This window comes from Schistocerca cancellata, chromosome 5 (assembly GCF_023864275.1).
Source record: "Schistocerca cancellata isolate TAMUIC-IGC-003103 chromosome 5, iqSchCanc2.1, whole genome shotgun sequence".
In the NCBI taxonomy this organism is placed as follows: domain Eukaryota; kingdom Metazoa; phylum Arthropoda; class Insecta; order Orthoptera; family Acrididae; genus Schistocerca; species Schistocerca cancellata.
The window spans coordinates 844,524,910-844,548,643 of record NC_064630.1 but is presented as its reverse complement, the minus strand read 5'-3'; positions in this window follow the sequence as shown (position 1 = coordinate 844,548,643).

The window sequence follows — 23,734 nt, the reverse complement described above, 5'->3', positions numbered from 1 at the left end:
CCTCGTGCACCTTATGGCCGTTCCGCTGTGAGTCAAAGATTTTCGAATCGGACGAAAAACTGATAGTGAATTGTAACGTTCAGGGCCACCTAATGACGATGGAGCACTCAAATTGCGTCCCGATTCAATACATCGTCCTCCAGCAGACTTGTCTCCATGGGTCTATTGCTGCCTCGGGCACCTTATGGCAGGCCTGCTGTGACTCAAAGATTTTCGAATCGGACGAAAAACTGATAGTGAATTGTAACGTACAGGGCCTCCTAATGACGATGGATCACTCAAATGGCGTCCCGATTCAATACATCGTCCTCCAGCCGACTTGACTCCATGGGTCTATTGCTGCCTCGGGCACCTTATGGCCGTTCTGCTGTGAGTCTAGATTATCGAATGGGACGAAAAACTGATAGTGAATTCTAACGTTCAGGGCCTCCTAATGACGATGGATCACTCAAATTGCGTCCCGATTCAATACATCGTTCTCCAGCAGACTTGTCTCCATGCGTCTATTGTTGCCTCGGGCACCTTATGGCCGTTCTGCTGTGAGTCAAAGATTTTCGAATCGGACGAAAAACTGATAGTGAATTGTGACGTTCAGGGCCACCTAATGACGATGGATCACTCAAATTGCGTCCCGATTCAATACATCGTCCTCCAGCAGACTTGTCTCCATGGGTCTATTGCTGCCTCGGGCACCTTATGGCCATTCTGCTGTGAGTCTAGATTATCGAATGGTACGAAAAACTGATAGTGAATTGTAACCTTCAGGACCACCTAATGACGATGGATCTCTCAAATTGCGTCCCGATTCAATACATCGTCCTCCAGCCGACTTGACTCCATGGGTCTATTGCTGCCTCGGGCACCTTATGGCCGTTCTGCTGTGAGTCTAGATTATCGAATCGGACGAAAAACTGATAGTGAATTGTAACGCTCAGGGCCTCCTAATGACGATGGATCACTCAAATTGCGTCCCGAATCAATACATCGTCCTCCAGCCGACTTGACTCCATGGGACTATTGCTGCCTCGGGCACCTTATGGCCGTTCTGCTGTGAGTCTAGATTATCGAATGGGACGAAAAACTGATAGTGAATTGTAACGTTCAGGGCCTCCTAATGACGATGGATCACTCAAATTGCGTCCCGATTCAATACATCGTCCTCCAGCAGACTTGTCTCCATGGGTCTATTGCTGCCTCGGGCACCTTATGGCAGGCCTGCTGTGACTCAAAGATTTTCGAATCGGACGAAAAACTGATAGTGAATTGTAACGTACAGGGCCTCCTAATGACGATGGATCACTCAAATGGCGTCCCGATTCAATACATCGTCCTCCAGCCGACTTGACTCCATGGGTCTATTGCTGCCTCGGGCACCTTATGGCCGTTCTGCTGTGAGTCTAGATTATCGAATGGGACGAAAAACTGATAGTGAATTGTAACGTTCAGGGCCTCCTAATGACGATGGATCACTCAAATTGCGTCCCGATTCAATACATCGTCCTCCAGCAGACTTGTCTCCATGTGTCGATTGCTGCCCCGGGCACCTAATGGCCGTTCTGCTGTGAGTCAAAGATTTTCGAATCGGACGAAAAACTGATAGTGAATTGTAACATTCAGGGCCACCTAATGACGATGGACCACGCAAATTGCGTCCCGATTCAATACATCGTCCTCCAGCCGAGTTGACTCCATGGGTCTATTGCTGCCTCGGGCTCCTTATGGCCGTTCTGCTGTGAATCTAGATTATCGAATGGGACGAAAAACTGATAGTGAATTGTAACGTTCAGGGCCACCTAATGACGATGGATCACTCAAATTGCGTCCCGATTCAATACATCGTCCCCAGCCGACTTGACACCATGGGACTATTGCTGCCTCGGGCACCTTATGGCCGTTCTGCTGTGAGTCTAGATTATAGAATGGGATGAAAAACTGATAGTGAATTGTAACGTTCAGGGCCACCTAATGACGATGGATCTCTCAAATTGCGTCCCGATTCAATACATCGTCCTCCAGCCGACTTGACTCCATGGGTCTATTGCTACCTCGGGCACCTTATGGCCGTTCTGCTGTGAGTCTAGATTATCGAATGGGACGAAAAACTGATAGTGAATTGTAACGTTCAGGGCCTCCTAATGACGATGGATCACTCAAATTGCGTCCCGATTCAATACATTGTCCTCCAGCCGACTTGACTCCATGGCCTCGGGCACCTTATGGCCGTTCTGCTGTGACTGAAAGATTTTCGAATCGGACGAAAAACTGATAGTGAATTGTAACGTTCAGGGCCTCCTGATGTCGATGGATCTCTCAAATTGCGTCCCGATTCAATACATCGTCCTCCAGCCGACTTGACTCCATGGGTCTATTGCTACCTCGGGCACCTTATGGCCGTTCTGCTGTGAGTCTAGATTATCGAATGGGACGAAAAACTGATAGTGAATTATAACATTCAGGGCCACCTAATGACGATGGACCACGCATTGCTGCCTCGGGCACCTTATGGCCGTTCTGCTGTGAGTCTAGATTATCGAATGGGACGAAAAACTGATAGTGTATTGTAACGTTCAGGGCCACCTAATGACGATGGATCACTCAAATTGTGTCCCGATTCAATATATCGTCCTCCAGCAGACTTGTCTCCATGGGTCTATTGCTGCCTCGGGCACCTTATGGCAGGCCTGCTGTGACTCAAAGATTTTCGAATCGGACGAAAAACTGATAGTGAATTGTAACGTTCAGGGCCTCCTAATGACGATGGATCACTCAAATGGCGTCCCGATTCAATACATCGTCCTCCAGCCGACTTGACTCCATGGGTCTATTGCTGCCTCGGGCACCTTATGGCCGTTCTGCTGTGAGTCTAGAGTATCGAATGGGACGAAAAACTGATAGTGAATTGTAACGTTCAGGGCCTCCTAATGACGATGGATCACTCAAATTGCGTCCCGATTCAATACATCGTCCTCCTGCAGACTTGTCTCCATATGTCGATTGCTGCCTCGGGCACAAAATGGCCGTTCTGCTGTGTGTCAAAGATTTTCGAATCGGACGAAAAACTGATAGTGAATTGTAACATTCAGGGCCACCTAATGACGATGGACCACGCAAATTGCGTCCCGAGTCAATACATCGTCCTCCAGCCGAGTTGACTCCATGGGTCTATTGCTGCCTCGGGCACCTTATGGCCGTTCTGCTGGGAATCTAGATTATCGAATGGGACGAAAAACTGATACTGAATTGTAACGTTCAGGGCCACCTAATGACGATGGATCACTCAAATTGCGTCCCGATTCAATACATCGTCCCCAGCCGACTTGACACCATGGGACTATTGCTGCCTCGGGCACCTTATGGCCGTTCTGCTGTGAGTCTAGATTATAGAATGGGATGAAAAACTGATAGTGAATTGTAACGTTCAGGGCCACCTAATGACGATGGATCTCTCAAATTGCGTCCCGATTCAATACATCGTCCTCCAGCAGACTTGTCTCCATTGGTCGATTGCTGACTCGGGCACCTAATGGCCGTTCTGCTGTGAGTCAAAGATTTTCGAATCGGACGAAAAACTGATAGTGAATTGTAACGTTCAGGGCTACCTAATGACGATGGATCACTCAAATTGCGTCCCGATTCAATACATCGTCCTCCAGCCGACTTGACTCCATGGGTCTATTGCTGCCTCGGGCACCTTATGGCCTTTCTGCTGTGAGTCTAGATTATCGAATGGGACAAAAAACTGATAGTGAATTGTAACATTCAGGGCCACCAAATGACGATGGACCACGCAAATTGCGTCCCGATTCAATACATCGTCCTCCAGCCGAGTTGACTCCATGGGTCTCTTGCTGCCTCGGGCACCTTATGGCCGTTCTGCTGTGAATCGAGATTATCGACTGGGACGAAAAACTGATAGTGAATTGTAACGTTCAGGGCCACCTAATGACGATGGATCACTCAAATTGCGTCCCGATTCAATACATCGTCCCCAGCCGACTTGTCTCCATGGGTCTATTGCTGCCTCGGGCACCTTATGGCCGTTCTGCTGTGAGTCTAGATTATCGAATGGGACGAAAAACTGATAGTGAATTGTAACTTTCAGGGCCACCTAATGACGATGGATCACTCAAATTGCGTCCCGATTCAATACATCGTCCTCCAGCAGACTTGTCTCCATGGGTCGATTGCTGCCTCGGGCACCTTATGGCCGTTCTGCTGTGAGTCAAAGATTTTCGAATCGGACGAAAAACTGATAGTGATTTGTAACATTGAGGGCCACCTAATGACGATGGACCACACAAATTGCGTCCCGATTCAGTACATCGTCCACTAGCCGACTTGATTCCATGGGACTATTGCTGCCTCGGGCACCTTATGGCCGTTCTGCTGTGAGTCTAGATTATAGAATGGGATGAAAAACTGAAAGTGAATTGTAACGTTCAGGGCCTCCTAATGACGATGGAACACTCAAATTACGTCCCGATTCATTACATCGTCCTCCAGCAGACTTGTCTCCATGCGTCTATTGCTGCCTCGTGCACCTTATGGCCGTTCCGCTGTGAGTCAAAGATTTTCGAATCGGACGAAAAACTGATAGTGAATTGTAACGTTCAGGGCCACCTAATGACGATGGAGCACTCAAATTGCGTCCCGATTCAATACATCGTCCTCCAGCAGACTTGTCTCCATGGGTCTATTGCTGCCTCGGGCACCTTATGGCAGGCCTGCTGTGACTCAAAGATTTTCGAATCGGACGAAAAACTGATAGTGAATTGTAACGTACAGGGCCTCCTAATGACGATGGATCACTCAAATGGCGTCCCGATTCAATACATCGTCCTCCAGCCGACTTGACTCCATGGGTCTATTGCTGCCTCGGGCACCTTATGGCCGTTCTGCTGTGAGTCTAGATTATCGAATGGGACGAAAAACTGATAGTGAATTCTAACGTTCAGGGCCTCCTAATGACGATGGATCACTCAAATTGCGTCCCGATTCAATACATCGTTCTCCAGCAGACTTGTCTCCATGCGTCTATTGTTGCCTCGGGCACCTTATGGCCGTTCTGCTGTGAGTCAAAGATTTTCGAATCGGACGAAAAACTGATAGTGAATTGTGACGTTCAGGGCCACCTAATGACGATGGATCACTCAAATTGCGTCCCGATTCAATACATCGTCCTCCAGCAGACTTGTCTCCATGGGTCTATTGCTGCCTCGGGCACCTTATGGCCATTCTGCTGTGAGTCTAGATTATCGAATGGTACGAAAAACTGATAGTGAATTGTAACGTTCAGGACCACCTAATGACGATGGATCTCTCAAATTGCGTCCCGATTCAATACATCGTCCTCCAGCCGACTTGACTCCATGGGTCTATTGCTGCCTCGGGCACCTTATGGCCGTTCTGCTGTGAGTCTAGATTATCGAATCGGACGAAAAACTGATAGTGAATTGTAACGCTCAGGGCCTCCTAATGACGATGGATCACTCAAATTGCGTCCCGAATCAATACATCGTCCTCCAGCCGACTTGACTCCATGGGTCTATTGCTGCCTCGGGCACCTTATGGCCGTTCTGCTGTGAGTCTAGATTATCGAATGGGACGAAAAACTGATAGTGAATTGTAACGTTCAGGGCCTCCTAATGACGATGGATCACTCAAATTGCGTCCCGATTCAATACATCGTCCTCCAGCAGACTTGTCTCCATGGGTCGATTGCTGCCTCGGGCACCTAATGGACGTTCTGCTGTGAGTCAAAGATTTTCGAATCGGACGAAAAACTGATAGTGAATTGTAACATTCAAGGCCACCTAATGACGATGGACCACGCAAATTGCGTCCCGATTCAATACATCGTCCTCCAGCCGAGTTGACTCCATGGGTCTATTGCTGCCTCGGGCACCTTATGGACGTTCTGCTGTGAATCTAGATTATCGAATGGGACGAAAAACTGATAGTGAATTGTAACGTTCAGGGCCACCTAATGACGATGGATCACTCAAATTGCGTCCCGATTCAATACATCGTCCCCAGCCGACTTGACTCCATGGGACTATTGCTGCCTCGGGCACCTTATGGCCGTTCTGCTGTGAGTCTAGATTATAGAATGGGATGAAAAACTGATAGTGAATTGTAACGTTCAGGGACACCTAATGACGATGGATCACTCAAATTGCGTCCCGATTCAATACATCGTCCCCAGCCGACTTGACACCATGGGACTATTGCTGCCTCGGGCACCTTATGGCCGTTCTGCTGTGAGTCTAAATTATAGAATGGGATGAAAAACTGATAGTGAATTGTAACGTTCAGGGCCACCTAATGACGATGGATCTCTCAAATTGCGTCCCGATTCAATACATCGTCCTCCAGCCGACATGACTCCATGGGTCTATTGCTACCTCGGGCACCTTATGGCCGTTCTGCTGTGAGTCTAGATTATCGAATGGGACGAAAAACTGATAGTGAATTGTAACGTTCAGGGCCTCCTAATGACGATGGATCACTCAAATTGCGTCCCGATTCAATACATTGTCCTCCAGCCGACTTGACTCCATGGCTCTATTGCTGCCTCGGGCACCTTATGGCCGTTCTGCTGTGACTTAAAGATTTTCGAATCGGACGAAAAACTGATAGTGAATTGTAACGTTCAGGGCCTCCTAATGACGATGGATCACTCAAATTGCTTCCCGATTCAATACATCGTCCTCCAGCAGACTTGTCTCCATGGGTCGATTGCTGACTCGGGCACCTAATGGCCGTTCTGCTGTGAGTCAAAGATTTTCGAATCGGACGAAAAACTGATAGTGAATTATAACATTCAGGGCCACCTAATGACGATGGACCACGCATTGCTGCCTCGGGCACCTTATGGCCGTTGTGCTGTGAGTCTAGATTATCGAATGGGACGAAAAACTGATAGTGAATTGTAACGTTCAGGGCCACCTAATGACGATGGATCACTCAAATTGTGTCCCGATTCAATATATCGTCCCCAGCCGACTTGACTCCATGGGACTATTGCTGCCTCGGGCACCTTATGGCCGTTCTGCTGTGAGTCTAGATTACAGAATGGGATGAAAAACTGATAGTGAATTGTAACGTTCAGGGCCACCTAAAGACGATGGATCACTCAAATTGCGTCCCGATTCAATACATCGTCCTCCAGCAGACTTGTCTCCATGGGTCTATTGCTGCCTCGGGCACCTTATGGCAGGCCTGCTGTGACTCAAAGATTTTCGAATCGGACGAAAAACTGATAGTGAATTGTAACGTTCAGGGCCTCCTAATGACGATGGAACACTCAAATTGCGTCCCGATTCGATACATCGTCCTCCAGCAGACTTGTCTCCATGCGTCTATTGCTGCCTCGGGCACCTTATGGCCGTTCTGCTGTGAGTCAAAGATTTTCGAATCGGACGAAAAACTGATAGTGAATTGTAACGTTCAGGGCCACCTAATGACGATGGATCACTCAAATTGCGTCCCGATTCAATACATCGTCCTCCAGCAGACTTGTCTCCATGGGTCGATTGCTGACTCGGGCACCTAATGGCCGTTCTGCTGTGAGTCAAAGATTTTCGAATCGGACGAAAAACTGATAGTGAATTATAACATTCAGGGCCACCTAATGACGATGGACCACGCATTGCTGCCTCGGGCACCTTATGGCCGTTGTGCTGTGAGTCTAGATTATCGAATGGGACGAAAAACTGATAGTGAATTGTAACGTTCAGGGCCACCTAATGACGATGGATCACTCAAATTGTGTCCCGATTCAATATATCGTCCCCAGCCGACTTGACTCCATGGGACTATTGCTGCCTCGGGCACCTTATGGCCGTTCTGCTGTGAGTCTAGATTACAGAATGGGATGAAAAACTGATAGTGAATTGTAACGTTCAGGGCCACCTAAAGACGATGGATCACTCAAATTGCGTCCCGATTCAATACATCGTCCTCCAGCAGACTTGTCTCCATGGGTCTATTGCTGCCTCGGGCACCTTATGGCAGGCCTGCTGTGACTCAAAGATTTTCGAATCGGACGAAAAACTGATAGTGAATTGTAACGTTCACGGCCTCCTAATGACGATGGAACACTCAAATTGCGTCCCGATTCGATACATCGTCCTCCAGCAGACTTGTCTCCATGCGTCTATTGCTGCCTCGGGCACCTTATGGCCGTTCTGCTGTGAGTCAAAGATTTTCGAATCGGACGAAAAACTGATAGTGAATTGTAACGTTCAGGGCCACCTAATGACGATGGATCACTCAAATTGCGTCCCGATTCAATACATCGTCCTCCAGCCGACTTGACTCCATGGGTCTATTGCTGCCTCGGGCACCTTATGGCCGTTCTGCTGTGAGTCTAGATTATCGAATGGGACAAAAAACTGATAGTGAACTGTAACGTTCAGGGCCTCCTAATGACGATGGATCACTCAAATTGCGTCCCGATTCAATACATCGTCCTCCAGCAGACTTGTCTCCATGGGTCTATTGCTGCCTCGGGCACCTTATGGCCTTTCTGCTGTGAGTCTAGATTATCGAATGGGACAAAAAACTGATAGTGAATTGTAACATTCAGGGCCACCAAATGACGATGGACCACGCAAATTGCGTCCCGATTCAATACATCGTCCTCCAGCCGAGTTGACTCCATGGGTCTCTTGCTGCCTCGGGCACCTTATGGCCGTTCTGCTGTGAATCGAGATTATCGAATGGGACGAAAAACTGATAGTGAATTGTAACGTTCAGGGCCACCTAATGACGATGGATCACTCAAATTGCGTCCCGATTCAATACATCGTCCCCAGCCGACTTGTCTCCATGGGTCTATTGCTGCCTCGGTCACCTTATGGCCGTTCTGCTGTGAGTCTAGATTATCGAATGGGACGAAAAACTGATAGTGAATTGTAACTTTCAGGGCCACCTAATGACGATGGATCACTCAAATTGCGTCCCGATTCAATACATCGTCCTCCAGCAGACTTGTTTCCATGGGTCGATTGCTGCCTCGGGCACCTTATGGCCGTTCTGCTGTGAGTCAAAGATTTTCGAATCGGACGAAAAACTGATAGTGATTTGTAACATTGAGGGCCACCTAATGACGATGGACCACACAAATTGTGTCCCGATTCAGTACATCGTCCACTAGCCGACTTGATTCCATGGGACTATTGCTGCCTGGGGCACCTTATGGCCGTTCTGCTGTGAGTCTAGATTATAGAATGGGATGAAAAACTGATAGTGAATTGTAACGTTCAGGGCCTCCTAATGACGATGGATCACTCAAATTGCGTCCTGATTCAATACATCGTCCTCCAGCAGACTTGTCTCCATGGGTCTATTGCTGCCTCGGGCACCTTATGGCAGGCCTGCTGTGACTCAAAGATTTTCGAATCGGACGAAAAACTGATAGTGAATTGTAACGTTCAGGGCCTCCTAATGACGATGGAACACTCAAATTACGTCCCGATTCATTACATCGTCCTCCAGCAGACTTGTCTCCATGCGTCTATTGCTGCCTCGGGCACCTTATGGCCGTTCCGCTGTTAGTCAAAGATTTTCGAATCGGACGAAAAACTGATAGTGAATTGTAACGTTCAGGGCCACCTAATGACGATGGAGCACTCAAATTGCGTCCCGATTCAATACATCGTCCTCCAGCAGACTTGTCTCCATGGGTCTATTGCTGCCTCGGGCACCTTATGGCAGGACTGCTGTGACTCAAAGATTTTCGAATCGGACGAAAAACTGATAGTGAATTGTAACGTACAGGGCCTCCTAATGACGATGGATCACTCAAATGGCGTCCCGATTCAATACATCGTCCTCCAGCCGACTTGACTCCATGGGTCTATTGCTGCCTCGGGCACCTTATGGCCGTTCTGCTGTGAGTCTAGATTATCGAATGGGACGAAAAACTGATAGTGAATTGTAACGTTCAGGGCCTCCTAATGACGATGGATCACTCAAATTGCGTCCCGATTCAATACATCGTCCTCCAGCAGACTTGTCTCCATGTGTCGATTGCTGCCCCGGGCACCTAATGGCCGTTCTGCTGTGAGTCAAAGATTTTCGAATCGGACGAAAAACTGATAGTGAATTGTAACATTCAGGGCCACCTAATGACGATGGACCACGCAAATTGCGTCCCGATTCTATACATCGTCCTCCAGCCGAGTTGACTCCATGGGTCTATTGCTGCCTCGGGCTCCTTATGGCCGTTCTGCTGTGAATCTAGATTATCGAATGGGACGAAAAACTGATAGTGAATTGTAACGTTCAGGGCCACCTAATGACGATGGATCACTCAAATTGCGTCCCGATTCAATACATCGTCCCCAGCCGACTTGACACCATGGGACTATTGCTGCCTCGGGCACCTTATGGCCGTTCTGCTGTGAGTCTAGATTATAGAATGGGATGAAAAACTGATAGTGAATTGTAACGTTCAGGGCCACCTAATGACGATGGATCTCTCAAATTGCGTCCCGATTCAATACATTGTCCTCCAGCCGACTTGACTCCATGGGTCTATTGCTACCTCGGGCACCTTATGGCCGTTCTGCTGTGAGTCTAGATTATCGAATGGGACGAAAGACTGATAGTGAATTGTAACGTTCAGGGCCTCCTAATGACGATGGATCACTCAAATTGCGTCCCGATTCAATACATCGTCCTCCAGCAGACTTGTCCTCATGTGTCGATTGCTGCCCCGGGCACCTAATGGCCGTTCTGCTGTGAGTCAAAGATTTTCGAATCGGACGAAAAACTGATAGTGAATTGTAACATTCAGGGCCACCTAATGACGATGGACCACGCAAATTGCGTCCCGATTCAATACATCGTCCTCCAGCCGAGTTGACTCCATGGGTCTATTGCTGCCCCGGGCACCTTATGGCCTTTCTGCTGTGAGTCTAGATTATCGAATGGGACAAAAAACTGATAGTGAATTGTAACATTCAGGGCCACCAAATGACGATGGACCACGCATTGCTGCCTCGGGCACCTTATGGCCGTTCTGCTGTGAGTCTAGATTATCGAATGGGACGAAAAACTGATAGTGTATTGTAACGTTCAGGGCCACCTAATGACGATGGATCACTCAAATTGTGTCCCGATTCAATATATCGTCCCCAGCCGACTTGACTCCATGGGACTATTGCTGCCTCGGGCACCTTATGGCCGTTCTGCTGTGAGTCTAGATTACAGAATGGGATGAAAAACTGATAGTGAATTGTAACGTTCAGGGCCACCTAAAGACGATGGATCACTCAAATTGCGTCCCGATTCAATACATCGTCCTCCAGCAGACTTGTCTCCATGGGTCTATTGCTGCCTCGGGCACCTTATGGCAGGCCTGCTGTGACTCAAAGATTTTCGAATCGGACGAAAAACTGAAAGTGAATTGTAACGTTCAGGGCCTCCTAATGACGATGGAACACTCAGATTGCGTCCCGATTCGATACATCGTCCTCCAGCAGACTTGTCTCCATGCGTCTATTGCTGCCTCGGGCACCTTATGGCCGTTCTGCTGTGAGTCAAAGATTTTCGAATCGGACGAAAAACTGATAGTGAATTGTAACGTTCAGGGCCACCTAATGACGATGGATCACTCAAATTGCGTCCCGATTCAATACATCGTCCTCCAGCCGACTTGACTCCATGGGTCTATTGCTGCCTCGGGCACCTTATGGCCGTTCTGCTGTGAGTCAAAGATTTTCGAATCGGACGAAAAACTGATAGTGAATTGTAACATTCAGGGCCACCTAATGACGATGGACCACGCAAATTGCGTCCCGATTCAATACATCGTCCTCCAGCCGAGTTGACTCCATGGGTCTATTGCTGCCTCGGGCTCCTTATGGCCGTTCTGCTGTGAATCTAGATTATCGAATGGGACGAAAAACTGATAGTGAATTGTAACGTTCAGGGCCACCTAATGACGATGGATCACTCAAATTGCGTCCCGATTCAATACATCGTCCCCAGCCGACTTGACACCATGGGACTATTGCTGCCTCGGGCACCTTATGGCCGTTCTGCTGTGAGTCTAGATTATAGAATGGGATGAAAAACTGATAGTGAATTGTAACGTTCAGGGCCACCTAATGACGATGGATCTCTCAAATTGCGTCCCGATTCAATACATCGTCCTCCAGCCGACTTGACTCCATGGGTCTATTGCTACCTCGGGCACCTTATGGCCGTTCTGCTGTGAGTCTAGATTATCGAATGGGACGAAAAACTGATAGTGAATTGTAACGTTCAGGGCCTCCTAATGACGATGGATCACTCAAATTGCGTCCCGATTCAATACATTGTCCTCCAGCCGACTTGACTCCATGGCTCTATTGCTGCCTCGGGCACCTTATGGCCGTTCTGCTGTGACTTAAAGATTTTCGAATCGGACGAAAAACTGATAGTGAATTGTAACGTTCAGGGCCTCCTAATGACGATGGATCAATCAAATTGCGTCCCGATTCAATACATCGTCCTCCAGAAGACTTGTCTCCATGGGTCGATTGCTGACTCGGGTACCTAATGGCCGTTCTGCTGTGAGTCAAAGATTTTCGAATCGGACGAAAAACTGATAGTGAATTATAACATTCAGGGCCACCTAATGACGATGGACCACGCATTGCTGCCTCGGGCACCTTATGGCCGTTCTGCTGTGAGTCTAGATTATCGAATGGGACGAAAAACTGATAGTGAATTGTAACGTTCAGGGCCACCTAATGACGATGGATCACTCAAATTGTGTCCCGATTCAATATATCGTCCCCAGCCGACTTGACTCCATGGGACTATTGCTGCCTCGGGCACCTTATGGCCGTTCTGCTGTGAGTCTAGATTACAGAATGGGATGAAAAACTGATAGTGAATTGTAACGTTCAGGGCCACCTAAAGACGATGGATCACTCAAATTGCGTCCCGATTCAATACATCGTCTTCCAGCAGACTTGTCTCCATGGGTCTATTGCTGCCTCGGGCACCTTATGGCAGGCCTGCTGTCACTCAAAGATTTTCGAATCGGACGAAAAACTGATAGTGAATTGTAACGTTCAGGGCCTCCTAATGACGATGGAACACTCAAATTGCGTCCCGATTCGATACATCGTCCTCCAGCAGACTTGTCTCCATGCGTCTATTGCTGCCTCGGGCACCTTATGGCCGTTCTGCTGTGAGTCAAAGATTTTCGAATCGGACGAAAAACTGATAGTGAATTGTAACGTTCAGGGCCACCTAATGACGATGGATCACTCAAATTGCGTCCCGATTCAATACATCGTCCTCCAGCCGACTTGACTCCATGGGTCTATTGCTGCCTCGGGCACCTTATGGCCGTTTTGCTGTGAGTCTAGATTATCGAATGGGACAAAAAACTGATAGTGAACTGTAACGTTCAGGGCCTCCTAATGACGATGGATCACTCAAATTGCGTCCCGATTCAATACATCGTCCTCCAGCAGACTCTTCTCCATGGGTCTATTGCTGCCTCGGGCACCTTATGGCCTTTCTGCTGTGAGTCTAGATTATCGAATGGGACAAAAAACTGATAGTGAATTGTAACATTCAGGGCCACCAAATGACGATGGACCACGCAAATTGCGTCCCGATTCAATACATCGTCCTCCAGCCGAGTTGACTCCATGGGTCTCTTGCTGTTTCGGGCACCTTATGGCCGTTCTGCTGTGAATCGAGATTATCGAATGGGACGAAAAACTGATAGTGAATTGTAACGTTCAGGGCCACCTAATGACGATGGATCACTCAAATTGCGTCCCGATTCAATACATCGTCCCTAGCCGACTTGTCTCCATGGGTCTATTGCTGCCTCGGGCACCTTATGGCCGTTCTGCTGTGAGTCTAGATTATCGAATGGGACGAAAAACTGATAGTGAATTGTAACTTTCAGGGCCACCTAATGACGATGGATCACTCAAATTGCGTCCCGATTCAATACATCGTCCTCCAGCAGACTTGTCTCCATGGGTCGATTGCTGCCTCGGGCACCTTATGGCCGTTCTGCTGTGAGTCAAAGATATTCGAATCGGACGAAAAACTGATAGTGATTTGTAACATTGAGGGCCACCTAATGACGATGGACCACACAAATTGCGTCCCGATTCAGTACATCGTCCACTAGCCGACTTGATTCCATGGGACTATTGCTGCCTCGGGCACCTTATGGCCGTTCTGCTGTGAGTCTAGATTATAGAATGGGATGAAAAACTGATAGTGAATTGTAACGTTCAGGGCCACCTAATGACGATGGATCACTCAAATTGCGTCCCGATTCAATACATCGTCCTCCAGCAGATTTGTCTCCATGGGTCTATTGCTGCCTCGGGCACCTTATGGCAGGCCTGCTGTGACTCAAAGATTTTCGAATCGGACGAAAAACTGATAGTGAATTGTAACGTTCAGGGCCTCCTAATGACGATGGAACACTCAAATTACGTCCCGATTCATTACATCGTCCTCCAGCAGACTTGTCTCCATGCGTCTATTGCTGCCTCGGGCACCTTATGGCCGTTCCGCTGTGAGTCAAAGATTTTCGAATCGGACGAAAAACTGATAGTGAATTGTAACGTTCAGGGCCACCTAATGACGATGGAGCACTCAAATTGCGTCCCGATTCAATACATCGTCCTCCAGCAGACTTGTCTCCATGGGTCTATTGCTGCCTCGGGCACCTTATGGCAGGCCTGCTGTGACTCAAAGATTTTCGAATCGGACGAAAAACTGATAGTGAATTGTAACGTACAGGGCCTCCTAATGACGATGGATCACTCAAATGGCGTCCCGATTCAATACATCGTCCTCCAGCCGACTTGACTCCATGGGTCTATTGCTGCCTCGGGCATCTTAAGGCCGTTCTGCTGTGAGTCTAGATTATCGAATGGGACGAAAAACTGATAGTGAATTGTAACGTTCAGGGCCTCCTAATGACGATGGATCACTCAAATTGCGTCCCGATTCAATACATCGTCCTCCAGCAGACTTGTCTCCATGTGTCGATTGCTGCCCCGGGCACCTAATGGCCGTTCTGCTGTGAGTCAAAGATTTTCGAATCGGACGAAAAACTGATAGTGAATTGTAACATTCAGGGCCACCTAATGACGATGGACCACGCAAATTGCGTCCCGATTCAATACATCGTCCTCCAGCCGAGTTGATTCCATGGGTCTATTGCTGCCTCGGGCTCCTTATGGCCGTTCTGCTGTGAATCTAGATTATCGAATGGGACGAAAAACTGATAGTGAATTGTAACGTTCAGGGCCACCTAATGACGATGGATCACTCAAATTGCGTCCCGATTCAATACATCGTCCCCAGCCGACTTGACACCATGGGACTATTGCTGCCTCGGGCACCTTATGGCCGTTCTGCTGTGATTCTAGATTATAGAATGGGATGAAAAACTGATAGTGAATTGTAACGTTCAGGGCCACCTAATGACGATGGATCTCTCAAATTGCGTCCCGATTCAATACATCGTCCTCCAGCCGACTTGACTCCATGGGTCTATTGCTACCTCGGGCACCTTATGGCCGTTCTGCTGTGAGTCTAGATTATCGAATGGGACGAAAAACTGATAGTGAATTGTAACGTTCAGGGCCTCCTAATGACGATGGATCACTCAAATTGCGTCCCGATTCAATACATTGTCCTCCAGCCGACTTGACTCCATGGCTCTATTGCTGCCTCGGGCACCTTATGGCCGTTCTGCTGTGACTTAAAGATTTTCGAATCGGACGAAAAACTGATAGTGAATTGTAACGTTCAGGGCCTCCTAATGACGATGGATCACTAAAATTGCGTCCCGATTCAATACATCGTCCTCCAGCAGACTTGTCTCCATGGGTCGATTGCTGACTCGGGCACCTAATGGCCGTTCTGCTGTGAGTCAAAGATTTTCGAATCGGACGAAAAACTGATAGTGAATTCTAACATTCAGGGCCACCTAATGACGATGGACCACGCATTGCTGCCTCGGGCACCTTATGGCCGTTCTGCTGTGAGTCTAGATTATCGAATGGGACGAGAAACTGATAGTGAATTGTAACGTTCAGGGCCACCTAATGACGATGGATCACTCAAATTGTGTCCCGATTCAATATATCGTCCCCAGCCGACTTGACTCCATGGGACTATTGCTGCCTCGGGCACCTTATGGCCGTTCTGCTATGAGTCTAGATTACAGAATGGGATGAAAAACTGATAGTGAATTGTAACGTTCAGGGCCACCTAAAGACGATGGATCACTCAAATTGCGTCCCGATTCAATACATCGTCCTCCAGCAGACTTGTCTCCATGGGTCTATTGCTGCCTCGGGCACCTTATGGCAGGCCTGCTGTGACTCAAAGATTTTCGAATCGGACGAAAAACTGATAGTGAATTGTAACGTTCAGGGCCTCCTAATGACGATGGAACAGTCAAATTGCGTCCCGATTCGATACATCGTCCTCCAGCAGACTTGTCTCCATGCGTCTATTGCTGCCTCGGGCACCTTATGGCCGTTTTGCTGTGAGTCAAAGATTTTCGAATCGGACGAAAAACTGATAGTGAATTGTAACGTTCAGGGCCACCTAATGACGATGGATCACTCAAATTGCGTCCCGATTCAATACATCGTCCTCCAGCCGACTTGACTCCATGGGTCTATTGCTGCCTCGGGCACCTTATGGCCGTTCTGCTGTGAGTCTAGATTATCGAATGGGACAAAAAACTGATAGTGAACTGTAACGTTCAGGGCCTCCTAATGACGATGGATCACTCAAATTGCGTCCCGATTCAATACATCGTCCTCCAGCAGACTTGTCTCCATGTGTCGATTGCTGCCCCGGGCACCTAATGGCCGTTCTGCTGTGAGTCAAAGATTTTCGAATCGGACGAAAAACTGATAGTGAATTGTAACATTCAGGGCCACCTAATGCCGATGGACCACGCAAATTGCGTCCCGATTCAATACATCGTCCTCCAGCCGAGTTGACTCCATGGGTCTATTGCTGCCTCGGGCTCCTTATGGCCGTTCTGCTGTGAATCTAGATTATCGAATGGGACGAAAAACTGATAGTGAATTGTAACGTTCAGGGCCACCTAATGACGATGGATCACTCAAATTGCGTCCCGATTCAATACATCGTCCCCAGCCGACTTGACACCATGGGACTATTGCTGCCTCGGGCACCTTATGGCCGTTCTGCTGTGAGTCTAGAGTATAAAATGGGATGAAAAACTGATAGTGAATTGTAACGTTCCGGGCCACCTAATGACGATGGATCTCTCAAATTGCGTCCCGATTCAATACATCGTCCTCCAGCCGACTTGACTCCATGGGTCTATTGCTACCTCGGGCACCTTATGGCCGTTCTGCTGTGAGTCTAGATTATCGAATGGGACGAAAAACTGATAGTGAATTGTAACGTTCAGGGCCTCCTAATGACGATGGATCACTCAAATTGCGTCCCGATTCAATACATTGTCCTCCAGCCGACTTGACTCCATGGCTCTATTGCTGCCTCGGGCACCTTATGGCCGTTCTGCTGTGACTTAAAGATTTTCGAATCGGACGAAAAACTGATAGTGAATTGTAACGTTCAGGGCCTCCTAATGACGATGGATCACTCAAATTGCGTCCCGATTCAATACATCGTCCTCCAGCAGACTTGTCTCCATGGGTCGATTGCTGACTCGGGCACCTAATGGCCGTTCTGCTGTGAGTCAAAGATTTTCGAATCGGACGAAAAACTGATAGTGAATTGTAACATTCAGGGCCACCTAATGACGATGGACCACGCAAATTGCGTCCCGATTCAATACATCGTCCTCCAGCCGAGTTGACTCCATGGGTCTATTGCTGCCTCGGGCTCCTTATGGCCGTTCTGCTGTGAATCTAGATTATCGAATGGGACGAAAAACTGATAGTGAATTGTAACGTTCAGGGCCACCTAATGACGATGGATCACTCAAGTTGCGTCCCGATTCAATACATCGTCCCCAGCCGACTTGACACCATGGGACTATTGCTGCCTCGGGCACCTTATGGCCGTTCTGCTGTGAGTCTAGAGTATAGAATGGGATGAAAAACTGATAGTGAATTGTAACGTTCAGGGCCACCTAATGACGATGGATCTCTCAAATTGCGTCCCGATTCAATACATCGTCCTCCAGCCGACTTGACTCCATGGGTCTATTGCTACCTCGGGCACCTTATGGCCGTTCTGCTGTGAGTCTAGATTATCGAATGGGACGAAAAACTGATAGTGAATTGTAACGTTCAGGGCCTCCTAATGACGATGGATCACTCAAATTGCGTCCCGATTCAATACATTGTCCTCCAGCCGACTTGACTCCATGGCTCTATTGCTGCCTCGGGCACCTTATGGCCGTTCTGCTGTGACTTAAAGATTTTCGAATCGGACGAAAAACTGATAGTGAATTGTAACGTTCAGGGCCTCCTAATGACGATGGATCACTCAAATTGCGTCCCGATTCAATACATCGTCCTCCAGCAGACTTGTCTCCATGGGTCTATTGCTGCCTCGGGCACCTTATGGCAGGCCTGCTGTGACTCAAAGATTTTCGAATCGGACGAAAAACTGATAGTGAATTGTAACGTTCAGGGCCTCCTAATGACGATGGAACACTCAAATTGCGTCCCGATTCGATACATCGTCCTCCAGCAGACTTGTCTCCATGCGTCTATTGCTGCCTCGGGCACCTTATGGCCGTTCTGCTGTGAGTCAAAGATTTTCGAATCGGACGAAAAACTGATAGTGAATTGTAACGTTCAGGGCCACCTAATGACGATGGATCACTCAAATTGCGTCCCGATTCAATACATCGTCCTCCAGCCGACTTCATGGGTCTATTGCTGCCTCGGGCACCTTATGGCCGTTCTGCTGTGAGTCTAGATTATCGAATGGGACAAAAAACTGATAGTGAACTGTAACGTTCAGGGCCTCCTAATGACGATGGATCACTCAAATTGCGTCCCGATTCAATACATCGTCCTCCAGCAGACTTGTCTCCATGGGTCTATTGCTGCCTCGGGCACCTTATGGCCTTTCTGCTGTGAGTCTAGATTATCGAATGGGACAAAAAACTGATAGTGAATTGTAACATTCAGGGCCACCAAATGACGATGGACCACGCAAATTGCGTCCCGATTCAATACATCGTCCTCCAGCCGAGTTGACTCCATGGGTCTCTTGCTGCCTCGGGCACCTTATGGCCGTTCTGCTGTGAGTCAAAGATTTTCGAATCGGACGAAAAACTGATAGTGATTTGTAACATTGAGGGCCACCTAATGACGATGGACCACACAAATTGCGTCCCGATTCAGTACATCGTCCACTAGCCGACTTGATTCCATGGGACTATTGCTGCCTCGGGCACCTTATGGCCGTTCTGCTGTGAGTCTAGATTATAGAATGGGATGAAAAACTGATAGTGAATTGTAACGTTCAGGGCCACCTAATGACGATGGATCACTCAAATTGCGTCCCGATTCAATACATCGTCCTCCAGCAGACTTGTCTCCATGGGTCTATTGCTGCCTCGGGCACCTTATGGCAGGCCTGCTGTGACTCAAAGATTTTCGAATCGGACGAAAAACTGATAGTGAATTGTAACGTTCAGGGCCTCCTAATGACGATGGAACACTCAAATTACGTCCCGATTCATTACATCGTCCTCCAGCAGACTTGTCTCCATGCGTCTATTGCTGCCTCGGGCACCTTATGGCCGTTCCGCTGTGAGTCAAAGATTTTCGAATCGGACGAAAAACTGATAGTGAATTGTAACGTTCAGGGCCACCAAATGACGATGGAGCACTCAAATTGCGTCCCGATTCAATACATCGTCCTCCAGCAGACTTGTCTCCATGGGTCTATTGCTGCCTCGGGCACCTTATGGCAGGCCTGCTGTGACTCAAAGATTTTCGAATCGGACGAAAAACTGATAGTGAATTGTAACGTACAGGCCCTCCTAATGACGATGGATCACTCAAATTGCGTCCCGATTCAATACATCGTCCTCCAGCCGACTTCATGGGTCTATTGCTGCCTCGGGCACCTTATGGCCGTTCTGCTGTGAGTCTAGATTATCGAATGGGACAAAAAACTGATAGTGAACTGTAACGTTCAGGGCCTCCTAATGACGATGGATCACTCAAATTGCGTCCCGATTCAATACATCGTCCTCCAGCAGACTTGTCTCCATGGGTCTATTGCTGCCTCGGGCACCTTATGGCCTTTCTGCTGTGAGTCTAGATTATCGAATGGGACAAAAAACTGATAGTGAATTGTAACATTCAGGGCCACCAAATGACGAAGGACCACGCAAATTGCGTCCCGATTCAATACATCGTCCTCCAGCCGAGTTGACTCCATGGGTCTCTTGCTGCCTCGGGCACCTTATGGCCGTTCTGCTGTGAGTCAAAGATTTTCGAATCGGACGAAAAACTGATAGTGATTTGTAACATTGAGGGCCACCTAATGACGATGGACCACACAAATTGCGTCCCGATTCAGTACATCGTCCACTAGCCGACTTGATTCCATGGGACTATTGCTGCCTCGGGCACCTTATGGCCGTTCTGCTGTGAGTCTAGATTATAGAATGGGATGAAAAACTGATAGTGAATTGTAACGTTCAGGGCCACCTAATGACGATGGATCACTCAAATTGCGTCCCGATTCAATACATCGTCCTCCAGCAGACTTGTCTCCATGGGTCTATTGCTGCCTCGGGCACCTTATGGCAGGCCTGCTGTGACTCAAAGATTTTCGAATCGGACGAAAAACTGATAGTGAATTGTAACGTTCAGGGCCTCCTAATGACGATGGAACACTCAAATTACGTCCCGATTCATTACATCGTCCTCCAGCAGACTTGTCTCCATGCGTCTATTGCTGCCTCGGGCACCTTATGGCCGTTCCGCTGTGAGTCAAAGATTTTCGAATCGGACGAAAAACTGATAGTGAATTGTAACGTTCAGGGCCACCTAATGACGATGGAGCACTCAAATTGCGTCCCGATTCAATACATCGTCCTCCAGCAGACTTGTCTCCATGGGTCTATTGCTGCCTCGGGCACCTTATGGCAGGCCTGCTGTGACTCAAAGATTTTCGAATCGGACGAAAAACTGATAGTGAATTGTAACGTACAGGCCCTCCTAATGACGATGGATCACTCAAATGGCGTCCCGATTCAATACATCGTCCTCCAGCCGACTTGACTCCATGGGTCTATTGCTGCCTCGGGCACCTTATGGCCGTTCTGCTGTGAGTCTAGATTATCGAATGGGACGAAAAACTGATAGTGAATTGTAACGTTCAGGGCCTCCTAATGACGATGGATCACTCAAATTGCGTCCCGATTCAATATATCGTCCTCCAGCAGACTTGTCTCCATGCGTCTATTGCTGCCTCGGGCACCTTATGGCCGTTCTGCTGTGAGTCAAAGATTTTCGAATCGGACGAAAAACTGATAGTGAATTGTAACATTCAGGGCCACCTAATGACGATGGACCACGCAAATTGCGTCCCGATTCAATACATCGTCCTCCAGCCGAGTTGACTCCATGGGTCTATTGCTGCCTCGGGCTCCTTATGGCCGTTCTGCTGTGAATCTAGATTATCGAATGGGACGAAAAACTGATAGTGAATTGTAACGTTCAGGGCCACCTAATGACGATGGATCACTCAAATTGCGTCCCGATTCAATACATCGTCCCCAGCCGACTTGACACCATGGGACTATTGCTGCCTCGGGCACCTTATGGCCGTTCTGCTGTGAGTCTAGATTATAGAATGGGATGAAAAACTGATAGTGAATTGTAACGTTCAGGGCCACCTAATGACGATGGATCTCTCAAATTGCGTCCCGATTCAATACATCGTCCTCCAGCCGACTTGACTCCATGGGTCTATTGCTACCTCGGGCACCTTATGGCCGTTCTGCTGTGAGTCTAGATTATCGAATGGGACGAAAAACTGATAGTGAATTGTAACGTTCAGGGCCTCCTAATGACGATGGATCACTCAAATTGCGTCCCGATTCAATACATTGTCCTCCAGCCGACTTGACTCCATGGCTCTATTGCTGCCTCGGGCACCTTATGGCCGTTCTGCTGTGACTTAAAGATTTTCGAATCGGACGAAAAACTGATAGTGAATTGTAACGTTCAGGGCCTCCTAATGACGATGGATCACTCAAATTGCGTCCCGATTCAATACATCGTCCTCCAGCAGACTTGTCTCCATGGGTCGATTGCTGACTCGGGCACCTAATGGCCGTTCTGCTGTGAGTCAAAGATTTTCGAATCGGACGAAAAACTGATAGTGAATTATAACATTCAGGGCCACCTAATGACGATGGACCACGCATTGCTGCCTCGGGCACCTTATGGCCGTTCTGCTGTGAGTCTAGATTATCGAATGGGACGAAAAACTGATAGTGAATTGTAACGTTCAGGGCCACCTAATGACGATGGATCACTCAAATTGTGTCCCGATTCAATATATCGTCCCCAGCCGACTTGACTCCATGGGACTATTGCTGCCTCGGGCACCTTATGGCCGTTCTGCTGTGAGTCTAGATTACAGAATGGGATGAAAAACTGATAGTGAATTGTAACGTTCAGGGCCACCTAAAGACGATGGATCACTCAAATTGCGTCCCGATTCAATACATCGTCCTCCAGCAGACTTGTCTCCATGGGTCTATTGCTGCCTCGGGCACCTTATGGCAGGCCTGCTGTGACTCAAAGATTTTCGAATCGGACGAAAAACTGATAGTGAATTGTAACGTTCAGGGCCTCTTAATGACGATGGAACACTCAAATTGCGTCCCGATTCGATACATCGTCCTCCAGCAGACTTGTCTCCATGCGTCTATTGCTGCCTCGGGCACCTTATGGCCGTTCTGCTGTGAGTCAAAGATTTTCGAATCGGACGAAAAACTGATAGTGAATTGTAACGTTCAGGGCCACCTAATGACGATGGATCACTCAAATTGCGTCCCGATTCAATACATCGTCCTCCAGCCGACTTGACTCCATGGGTCTATTGCTGCCTCGGGCACCTTATGGCCGTTCTGCTGTGAGTCTAGATTATCGAATGGGACAAAAAACTGATAGTGAACTGTAACGTTCAGGGCCTCCTAATGACGATGGATCACTCAAATTGCGTCCCGATTCAATACATCGTCCTCCAGCAGACTTGTCTCCATGGGTCTATTGCTGCCTCGGGCACCTTATGGCCGTTCTGCTGTGAGTCTAGATTATCGAATGGGACGAAAAACTGATAGTGAATTGTAACGTTCAGGGCCACCTAATGACGATGGATCTCTCAAATTGCGTCCCGATTCAATACATCGTCCTCCAGCCGACTTGACTCCATTGGTCTATTGCTGCCTCGGGCACCTTATGGCCGTTCTGCTGTGAGTCTAGATTATCGAATGGGACGAAAAACTGATAGTGAATTGTAACGTTCAGGGCCTCCTAATGACGATGGATCACTCAAATTGTGTCCCGATTCAATATATCGTCCCCAGCCGACTTGACTCCATGGGACTATTGCTGTCTCGGGCACCTTATGGCCGTTCTGCTGTGAGTCTAGATTACAGAATGGGATGAAAAACTGATAGTGAATTGTAACGTTCAGGGCTACCTCATGACGATGGATCACTCAAATTGCGTCCCGATTCAAT